Source organism: Phallusia mammillata, chromosome 3 (assembly GCF_965637545.1).
Source record: "Phallusia mammillata chromosome 3, kaPhaMamm4.hap1.1, whole genome shotgun sequence".
NCBI lineage: Eukaryota > Metazoa > Chordata > Ascidiacea > Phlebobranchia > Ascidiidae > Phallusia > Phallusia mammillata.
This window is the reverse complement of record NC_137254.1, coordinates 26,623,767-26,634,327: the sequence shown is the minus strand read 5'-3', so window position 1 is coordinate 26,634,327 and position 10,561 is coordinate 26,623,767. Positions and strand designations below refer to the sequence as shown.

Below are 10,561 nucleotides of genomic sequence, written 5' to 3'. Positions count from 1 at the left end.
ATGAAGTTCTGTACAGTAGCAACAAAGAGATAAATTTTCTAGTGTACAAAGGTTGAAACAAAACACTATAAATTCTAGTGTTCATGTGTGTTGTGATGTCACAAGGAGATAACAATCACAAAAAAGTTTTCCTGACCCGAAGGTTTGACAAACAGTCTGCACGTGTATGCAGGATTGTAAACACGCTTCGAAAACTTACAAATATTTCACTATTGGTTTATGATACTAAAAATGTTTGTCAGGAAACGAATTGTGTGTTCTTACATAGGCTAAACTTCCATGCTCGTCGCCACGTTTAGCATCTTGGAATTGACATTTGGTCAACACAACCACCACATGTAAGTTGATGTTGCTGTTTATATGTTATCACTGCCCGTACTTCATTTGTCGATCCTTTTAAACTCTTTGCTTAAAAGCCACATGTTTTATCGTCATTTGGAAGCAAACATTATTGCTTTGTGGCGTCATAGGTCTTTAATAATGTTTTTGTTGCATTATACTTGTTCGTGCCCTTTTTTTACTGGACTAGGCTTCACCATTTACGAAATGAACTATTTTGATTTGTATATAACAATCGATGGTTGAGAGCAAGCCATAACACTGTGTGCTTGAATGCAAAACACCTATAATATAAGGCATGGTCGATTAAATAGGCCACAAACACATGTGAAAAGCAACTATTTGTTTGTAAGTTTATTAATTTAACGTCAGGCTTATTTGGTAAACTTCATCTACCAAGATATAATTTTTCAATTCACATTCAGCAAAATATGCCGTAAGATCACTGAAGGAGCTGTGACGTAGCGCATGCATCTGTTTCGACAAAAGCACAAAACTGAAAATGTCGGCCAAAATTCCGCCGTCGTACACATCAGTCTATGTTACTGCAACACAATTACTGGTAAGTGCCGTTTAATTGTCAGCGTTTCTCCTTGTTTTTCTATGATAGTGCAAATTTGTCAAGGTTAAACTGTAATTAACACGCTCGCATGCCGCTGTAACATGAAAATGACCAATAACTCATCTTATAAGTATAAGTACGTTCAAGGTTAAAAGCTTGTGATTTAGCTTTTTTTCCCTTTTCGTTTGTATTTTGTGACAAATGGCCATGAAAAAGTATCCAAAACCAACTGCAATACTTATCGTCAGTATACTTATCGTCTATGTGCCACAGGAAAATGTCGCCACTGACATGATAAATACCAATCACAATTTATTTTAATCTTATCTGGAACTAATAATGGCACCCGCCCAAAACTCGATTGTTTCCATAAAAACAAAGCCAAAATCAAAATAGTTGAAAATATGGCCAAAAATGATGCTGGGTGTAATTTCAAGTCTCAATCAAGCCCGAACCCGAACCAGACTTACAACTCAGTATTGTCATGAGGAGACATAAGTCTAATCTTCGGTAAAGCTACTAAAATTCATAAGATTTATACACATATTTATGTGTGCAGATTCCTCACTCCGTTCCGAACATCGTACCGTCTCACAGAGGTTTTTCATCTTGCATCTTCGTGTCAACAACCCTCAACTTCAAATATTATACGGGATGTTAGTAACACATAGGGGACTGTCGTCAGAATCGGGCGTGAATGCAAATGTTAGGCCTTAACTCTAGACTTAACTTTGTTCCCAAAGGAAACACTAAAATCCACCGGAGTTGGGTGACCGGTGCAGGCGTTGCTCACGGTTCGCGAGCAAGTCGGCTAACTATCACATATTCAACACCAAAATTTGCGTTCACGTACACTCCCCTCAAAAACACCATTTAATCATTCTTCCGGGTGGGATTGGGATTTTGTTGTTGTTCTTGTTGTGGGCAGTGCCGTCGTTGACATCTTCGCTTGGTTATTTTCAAACGTTTTTACACATACTATACGCTACCCACCTTCTTATCACATTTTGCGCCTTCTTAAAAGTAAATGTAGGGACTTGTCGGTTGTTGTTTGCACGTCACCAAGTACGCCTGATTGGCTGTGACGTAATATTTTTATTACGTCTTTGGTATGACATCATGCACAAACCTTCTTTCTTGATGCCGATTCTTATTTTCTTTTGTGGATTTGCTTCTGCTCTCAAGAAACCAACTTTGCCAACCAGTTCTGATCTGCTACTGTTGCTTAGTTGTCTGCTCAGGAAGGCATGTTTAATTTAAACTTTACCCATTTGCATTCACGCTTGATCCGGCCAGTCTAAAATGCACAACCTTGTCATTCTGCATGTAAAAGGGGGGTTGCTATTTGAACTGGTGAAAACGGCACGACAGCCCCACTTTTTATTTTTATAAACCTAACTTAGATGAGGACAGTTTGCAGAAAAGTTAGAAACATTATAGGGTTTGTATGCAGGACGGTGGCGGTCCCACATTCATTGTATGTATGCAATGCATATAATGCTGAAACCGAAGGAGAGGAACAACCAATCGTGTACGAAATCTACGATCGTTCGTTTCTGTGTCGTGTACCAGATGAGCGAAGCGCATACCTCGCTGTTCGATATTTGGAGATAGTTGTCCAACAAACTGCAACCAATCAGCATTGGATTTGTGCGCCAGACAAACGGACTGTCATTGTGACGCACGAGTAACAATAGGCTGAAGGGCTTGCTGTTTAAGCATGGGGGTCACTATTGGCTATAAGTCAACTTTTAATTTGGTACATAGGGATAATCTTAACTCTTTTGCTCAGTTTTGACTGGACTGGTAGAATTGTAATTGTTGAAATTTATTCAGTGTGTCAAATAATACATTTGAGCATATAGTTTTTGGGAAACGCAACCTGCCACAAGCGGGTTTACGTTTCATGCCAATACTGTGTGAACTGACTTTAAATCTTACTCCCTGCAGCTTTAAACAGTCCTATGTTATATAAGCTTATTTTTACTTGACGTCTTTTCTTGCGCATCGCGGGCGAAACCTTCCTTCCAGTTTTTCCATTTAATCCATTTTTCATTAACAGGTCCGCAATTTTATAGGTTTTATTGTCTTATCTTTGTCAGTAGCCACATCGGTTTGGCTCGCGATTAGTCAGTGATAGGTATTCTTGCAGGTTCCGCTACCGAAAGAGGTTTTAGATGTTTAGTTTAGTTTTCTCTCTTTTTTCTGTGTGCCGCCATCGTCAAATGTCAGCCATTTTTGTGCAGTTTTCGTTATGATAGACTGCTTAGATCTGATTTGCTGCAGTTAGAATCTGACATAAAAAATGGACCAAGCCAGCCAATGAACATCTATGATGATTTTTCTATGCCGTTAATAAAAACTAACGCTTTGTTTCGTTTTGCAGATTTATCAAGAAAGAAGTGGATGAGAGAAAGTCCTAAAAAACTTGATGAGTTACTAATGTGTTTTCTTTTGTTTTTGCAGGTATCTTAAGATTTGTGCTGGCTGTTTGATATAGAAAAGTTACCAGGTAGCCTACACTCTTGTGCTCTGAAATTATTTTGTTGACTCCAATTTCATGTTCTATTCTACAGATTTCATAAGCCAGTAAAGCAACAAAAACACACTTATTTACAATTGATATATTATTGGATATGATTGTTATTGGTATTCAAAAATGTATGATGAACAAATGTGAATTTTAAAATAACATTTGTTAATTTTATGTAGGTATTTAGATCTTTTCTGTCTGATATTACAATTGTTTCAACCAAACTTCTATTTTTATAGAATAAGAAGTATTTTCAGCCAAAAACGAAATCTACAAGCTTTTCCACAAAAACAACTTCCTCGTCTTAAGGTAATCACTTTATGCAAGTGCTTTTGGTTTCCTGCTTTTAAAGTTTGTGATACTTGGTTTTTACAGTGATTGACACGAAAATATTACAAAAGGACAGCCTATGCAACAAAATCTATTTGCTGGAACAATAAGAAAATCAGGAATAGGCAAATTCGACACAAAATAACAGTTGATAAGACAATGGATATGGTAGGAATTTAATAAAACAAACTACTCTATTAAAGCAGTATCGGGTAAGTTTATTTTCGTGTTGACCTAATCTATGTTGATACGTCGTAATGATTTTCTTGGTTTCCAGAATAAACAGGCAATTCAGGCCTAGAAGGCCTAATCCTAGTAGTGAGTAAACGTTAGTAGACAAATACTACCAAGTGATTCTATGTATGTGCTCCGTTTCAGGTAAACCACACGACAGAGTCACTAAAGCAGCTGCGGCGTATCTACCCACGATCTGAGCTCAAGTGATCGCACAAAATCCCGAAGTCGTACAGAACAACTTACTTACTCACAATTACTGGTTAGTGTACATTCGTAAATTGTAATTTGCCTACAAACAAATCATCTTGCACACATGATTAATAAATCTTTGTTTCTGCAGATTCGCGACAACTGTTCCATCACGGATATGCAGTATACTTTTATCCAGCGACTATAGGTTACTAACCATACGCGACCTGTGTCGTTATATGATGACGTATGGGTGAGAGGGTTTCAAAGGCATGCCGTCACGTAAAAGGGTAAGAACCAAGTCTTTATATCATCGTCCAATTAGTTATTGTAACTTACATTTGTGCGTTAAATGGATAGAATTTTGGTTTAAACCTGTGATTTTTATTTAGGTCAGGGGTGTAAAAACTTTTTTTAATGGGGACCAAATTTTACCAGGTGAAGACGCCCGCGGGCCAACGTTTTTTTTAGAATCAGAACACAAATATACGGGATTGAAGGAAATTGTAGGATTTTGTTGCGTCAGCACCATGTACACTTCCTTTTTTACCGGTGAATAAAGTTCCATGGAAAGCTTTTGCGTAAAGTGGCAAGTCGCCAAAACCCCAAAACGTAATCCAAACTACGGCGTTACATACGCAACACAACTTGAAAAAACAGAAGCGGGCCACGCGAAATGCCACAGGGGGGCGCATTTGGCCCGGACCGCACTTTGGACACCCCTGATTTAGGTTCAAGTTCTTGAGCATTTGTTTATTCTCATGACGTCAATGCGGAGACACGTCATCATTCAGGTTTGTCCGATACCGAAATAAATTTACAAAAATCTGATTATGCGGTGTATTAACACACATTTTTTAGCAGGTTACCACTGAAGCACATTGCGACAAAACAATACAATCCCACGCTTTTACCTGCCCACTGTTTGTTTTGTAGAGCACATTTTAATCCCAAACCTTATTTGAGGCGCTTTACCGTATCTAGCCAATCTTTCAATCCATTTTTTAGTGCGACGTTGTCGTTGATCTGCATAAATGAATGGCCAAACGTTAGTTTATAACTACTACGAATTAAACATACGTTGAGTACTATTCTAGAAAAAAAACACCGTTGCGACGTTGCTACATCAGCTGTGATAATGACGAGTGCGAAGCTTCAACCATCAGTCTTTTTTCCTGCATATCAAGGTATTGCAGTGAAGCAATTTCTGGCGGTTAGTGTGCATTTCAATTTTTCTGCATAGTAATATTAATAGCACTACAGTCCTCAATTGGTGGGAAATGAAATATAGTTAGAAACATGTTGTGGTTTATATTTTTCGACATATACAACCGATTTTAGACTAGACCAGTGGTTCTCAACTTTACATGCATCGTGACCCCCTAAAAGTAAGAGCTGTGACCCCCTACCACAAAATGAAAAAGTCCATGATCTATCGGGACATTTTCTTGCAAAAAGTAAGCCTCAATATGGACAAATAGTGTGAGAAATAGTCTGTTACATTAGGAAATTAAATCATTTGCAACACACTTAATTCTGAGCGTTATAAAAGAAAAAAATTCACTGATTTTTGGTAGATGTTTATAGTGAGACTACACCCGTACCCCCTTGAATACAGCTGGTTCCCCCCTGGGGGGCCCTGGGCCCTGGTTGAGAACCACTGGACTAGACTATGCGTTTGGAATTGTACGATAAATTTATACTGTTAACTTGTATTGTTAAACTGACATTTGTATAGTTTGAGTGGCAAATGTATGGTGGCAGCATATTAAGCAATATTATGTCCGGCTCCAGTTTATCACACAGCAGTTTAAAGCGTTTTTGGTACGTGTCGCGCTGACTGCGCGAGCAGCGCTTTTTGCCTCAAGAACTAAAATCTCGTCTTTGCGCTTTTACTGAGCGTTTTACAGTCGAACCTGTTCTCGTAGAAGTGTAAATAGGCGTTTTTACATGTACATATTCTGTGATGTTTGCTAGCAAACTTGACGCAAACTTGACGCAAACTTGACGCAAGCTTGACTTGGAAGCAATTTTGAAGGTAATCTTATATTTGGTTTTTGTTGAAATTATACAGTAGGCTACAATTTATCTTTCCCAGAGTTAAAAACGCAAACAAAAGTTTATCGTTGTTTACTTTTAAAAATAGTTTTGAGTGTAATTGTTTAGAGCTTACACTTTGTTATTTGTTATTTTTTAAACTTATTTGCACATGTCGGACTGGATTGACGAAAAAATATTCGCCTCGTGTCAAAACATTGCACAAACGTTTGCCAGCTACTAGTGCAATATTATAGCAGCAGTGTCCAGTTTATCACAGAGCAGACCAAAGGTATTTGGTGCGCGCCATGCTTTCTGCGCGAGCGGCGCTTTTTGCCACCAATTAAAATAATTTGTTACGCGTTTGCCTGAGCGTTATGTACTTCTGTTTTCGTGAGAGTGTGTAAAATTGTTTAAAACTTTGCGTTTTATAGAATTATTGTAATTAAAAAAGTTAAAAACTTGATAAGTTCAATAAGTAAGTTTAGCCGATACTCTTTGTGTATTTAGCCTAAGTGAAAACGTGTTTTTAGATGCACTGGACAGAGTGCATGTTTAACGATTGGTGACTATTGGTTTGAATAGTTTCCAGGGTAAAATTTTGAGACACAACATATAATGCGCGCACCTAATTCTTTGTTGCTTTGCTCGTGTTTACGACTGGCAGCAGTGTATGCATTATTTTGCCTTTTTGGTGCAGAGTTTTGTATGTATTTTATGTGTGACTATAGTCAGGCGACACTATGCTTTTCACAGATGTATTTTTGACAAACTATGGGAATGATTCAATACGTTACAACATAAAAAAGGTCACAAACCGTAAAGTGTGTTTTCGTTAACAGTCAACAAGAATCTGCACTTTAAGACAAAAATTGTCCGAATTATTCCGTAAAAACATGAAATGCAGTATTGTTTATTGGTTGTCTTATACATTTTTACTGGCAACATTAATTTGCTGTGAATTTGGGATGTGTATATAGTTGACCAAGATTAATACAAATTTAGTCGCGTTGTAACGAAATAATTGACAAATATACGGTTGCAAGTTGTTAAACAAAGTACTGCAATATTATAAAGTCGGGGTTCAGTTTATCACGCAGCAGTTGAGCCTTGTTGGCGCGTGCTTCGCCTGCTGCGTAAGCGGCGCTTTTTGCCTCAAGGATTTAAATCGTGTGATTTTGCTTGGTGTTGTTGCTCTGAACAAATAGATTTTTGTATAACTGCCGGTAGACTTGAGCGTACAGCAGACAAAGTTTTCATATTAAGTAAATTGGTAAACTATGTTAAATTTGCAGATAGTTCGTGTGAGTAGATATTGTGTGAGGAATTGGAATTGTTTACATTCTACAAGTATTCAAAAATAGGGATATATGAAATTAAAGCGTGCATTGCGTCTAGTTATAACGAAAAGATTTTGTACGCCTGCTTAAAAGCAATCGTAATACAAGTTCAGCTGAAGTACAGTAGCCTACTAACAAATATTTTTTAATTTTCAGTCCTTAACACGTTGAAAAAAACAGAAGCAATTTATTTTTTCCCAGACAATCACTATTGTGATTATTGTTGCAAGTTGTAGAATAATTACGTATGCATCTGCCAGCGTTCGCAGGGGATAATTTTAGTCAGTGTGAACAGTGGAGATGTTCATTAGAATTTAAACCAGCATTTGTATAGTTGCATTAGGATGTATATAGTTGACCAAGTGGAATTAATAATACAAATTTTGTCGCGTTGTGACAAAATAATTGGCAAATATACGCTTACAAGTGGTTAGAGCAGTGGAGCAATATTATAGTCCAGCCAGCCTATATGTCACGCAGTAGTTTGAAATCTGTTTGGCGCGTGCTGTGTCTACTGCGTGAGCGGCGCTTTTTGCCTCAAGGATTTAAATCTTGCTCTTTTGCCTGGTGTTGTTATGCTGAACATACAGAATTTTATATCACTGGTAGACTTGAGCGTACAGCTGCAGGTAAAGTTTTCATATTCAGTGAATTGGTAAACTGTATGTTAAATTTGCACATAGTTCTCATGAGTAGATATTGTGTGAGGAATTGGATGTGTTTACGTTCCACAAGTATTCAAAAACAGGGATATATTAGATTAAAGCGTGCATTGCGTCTAGTTATAACAAAAATATTTTGTACACCTGCTTAAAAACAATCGTAATGCAAGTTCAGCTAAATTACAGTAGCCGACTAACTTATAATTTAAGTCCATACGTTAAAGAAAACTGAAACGATTCCTTTTATCCAAGACAATTGCAATTGTGATTATTGTATCAAGTAGTAGAATAACAAGTTATGCATCAGCAAGCATTTGCAGTGTATATTTTTAGTCAGTATAACAGTGGAGACTTAATGATAAGAGCGGTACAAACTGTTTATAAGAACAATGTGGTTAGGTGCGTTAAACACAAGATAACCAATAGGAGGATACATTTACAATTTAACGGCAAATATGCCGGTCCCAAAACCAAAAGTTATGTGGTAGTATTTAATTGATTCTACTCTGTTTTTAATAAAACGTTTTTGGTTTAGGAAAGCACGTCATAATTTCGTGTTGATGCAATAAAGCAAACCATCAGCTGATCACAAGTGCAGAGTTTGTAAACATGATGAAAAACAACGCCGTCAGACACTTCAGCATGCTGCACTACAGCAACACATTTACAGGTGAGTTACTGTTTCCTATCATAAGTCTATGTCTATCTGCAGTTATATTACAATAGGCTTATTGCTGTAGAAGAGTGAACTGTGTGTAATAGCCACGAATACATATTAATGACCCAGTAAATAAGCGATATGCGACAACCTATGTTAAGTCATATAGTGTGCATAAACGTTTGAAAACATATTTTGTGAAAAGCAGGATGCAAGTGTTGTATGTAAGAGCAGCTTGGGTTAGCGATTAATGCATCGATGTTATTGAAGCCTATCGCTGTTTTTTTCTTAGTAATCTGTTTTTTATTATTTTTACAAAGCTTCCAGGCTTGATGACGAGTCTTCGTTGCTAGGAAAACAGTTACGTTGGGATGGGAGGCGTGTGGCGTCACTGAAATGGGTAAGTCAAGGTGAAACTATACTAACCCATACAGCTTACACCAAAGATCGGTATTTTGTTGTGATCACATACTTTCATTTAGGTCAAAGTATGGAGTTGCTTCGTGATCGTGGCGTCACTGCAAAGACACATCACCATATAGGTTTTTCACATCTATGCAGTAAAGACCACTATCGGGGAATACCAAACACAATAGGGAAACTTCTGCTGTTTGATTAATGGTCAAATATTCCACTTAATATCATAGTACACCTACATGCCTATTGAAGGTGCGTACCGAATTATTCCCCAAATGTAAATAAATGATATTGTGTTTATATGCTAGGTTAAAAATTTATCCCACTACAATCAACTAAACTAAACTTTTCATATGCGATAGTTCAGGAAAATGTGTAAAAAATGATGCAAAATGATATCAACCATCACCTGATGCATCTATGAATAGATTACAAATCATGGGACACAATCACTCTTTCCACCAATTCTGCGTACTGCGCTGCAACAGGACAAATGCAGTTTGCTACACTTTTCTACACTCTTTTTTCTTTTTTTTGTTACCATCCCTATTGACCAACCACTAACTCTCATTCAGTTTGTCGAATGTTTCAACAATGCCTGAAATTAGTTTTTTTTTTCATTTGTCATCACAGTGTGTCAACTGTTTTAACCCATTCACCCATGAATAGCATAAATCCTTGCTTAACTAAGCGTCAAATTTCCAAGAAATACAAAAAAATTTGATATTGTTTTTGATGTCCTAATGAAATGAATTTTTAATATGTGACATTGCAGGAAAATATGCTAAAAGGATCTCTGGAGCTGTAATGATGTCGCCAATCAACCATCAGCTAATACATCATAAATAGAGATCATGAAAAGAGACCATGGGACACAATCTCTCTATCCGTCAATTCTGCATACTGCGTCGCAACAGTACAAATGCAAGTTAGTGCACTTTTGTACCCACTCTGCTGTTTTTGTTTGCAAATCATTTGTTTATGACCATTTGTGCCATTTGTGGTAATGGTGACAGTCCCACAAAGCAGTTAACCCTCATAATTTGTCAATTTTTAAAACAATGTCTGAATTTGATGAACTTTTGACTGTTTGCATCATTTTGGATTGTAGTGTGTCGATTGTCATAACCCCTCACACAAGAACAGAATAGGATACATCCTTGCTTAATACACCATCAAATATCAAAGAAATAAATAAGAGATAGTATTGTTGATGTTCGGTTGAACCTACTCTAATCAAATAAATGCTGTAACATT

The 10,561-nt window shown here is 37.1% G+C and overlaps 2 long non-coding RNA genes across 2 annotated transcripts; both read left to right on the top strand.

The window, feature by feature from the left end:
• Positions 1-274: 274 nt before the first annotated feature.
• On the top strand, positions 275-1,629 carry LOC145220081 (uncharacterized). Its single transcript, XR_013857987.1, has 3 exons — positions 275-338; positions 765-901; positions 1,461-1,629. It is a non-coding gene; the product is annotated as an uncharacterized LOC145220081 (long non-coding RNA).
• A 7,157-nt stretch (positions 1,630-8,786) lies between these two features.
• On the top strand, positions 8,787-10,232 carry LOC145218879 (uncharacterized). The gene is made up of 4 exons (XR_013857773.1): positions 8,787-8,899; positions 9,208-9,287; positions 9,370-9,556; positions 10,080-10,232. It is a non-coding gene; the product is annotated as an uncharacterized LOC145218879 (long non-coding RNA).
• The last annotated feature ends 329 nt before the right edge of the window (positions 10,233-10,561 follow it).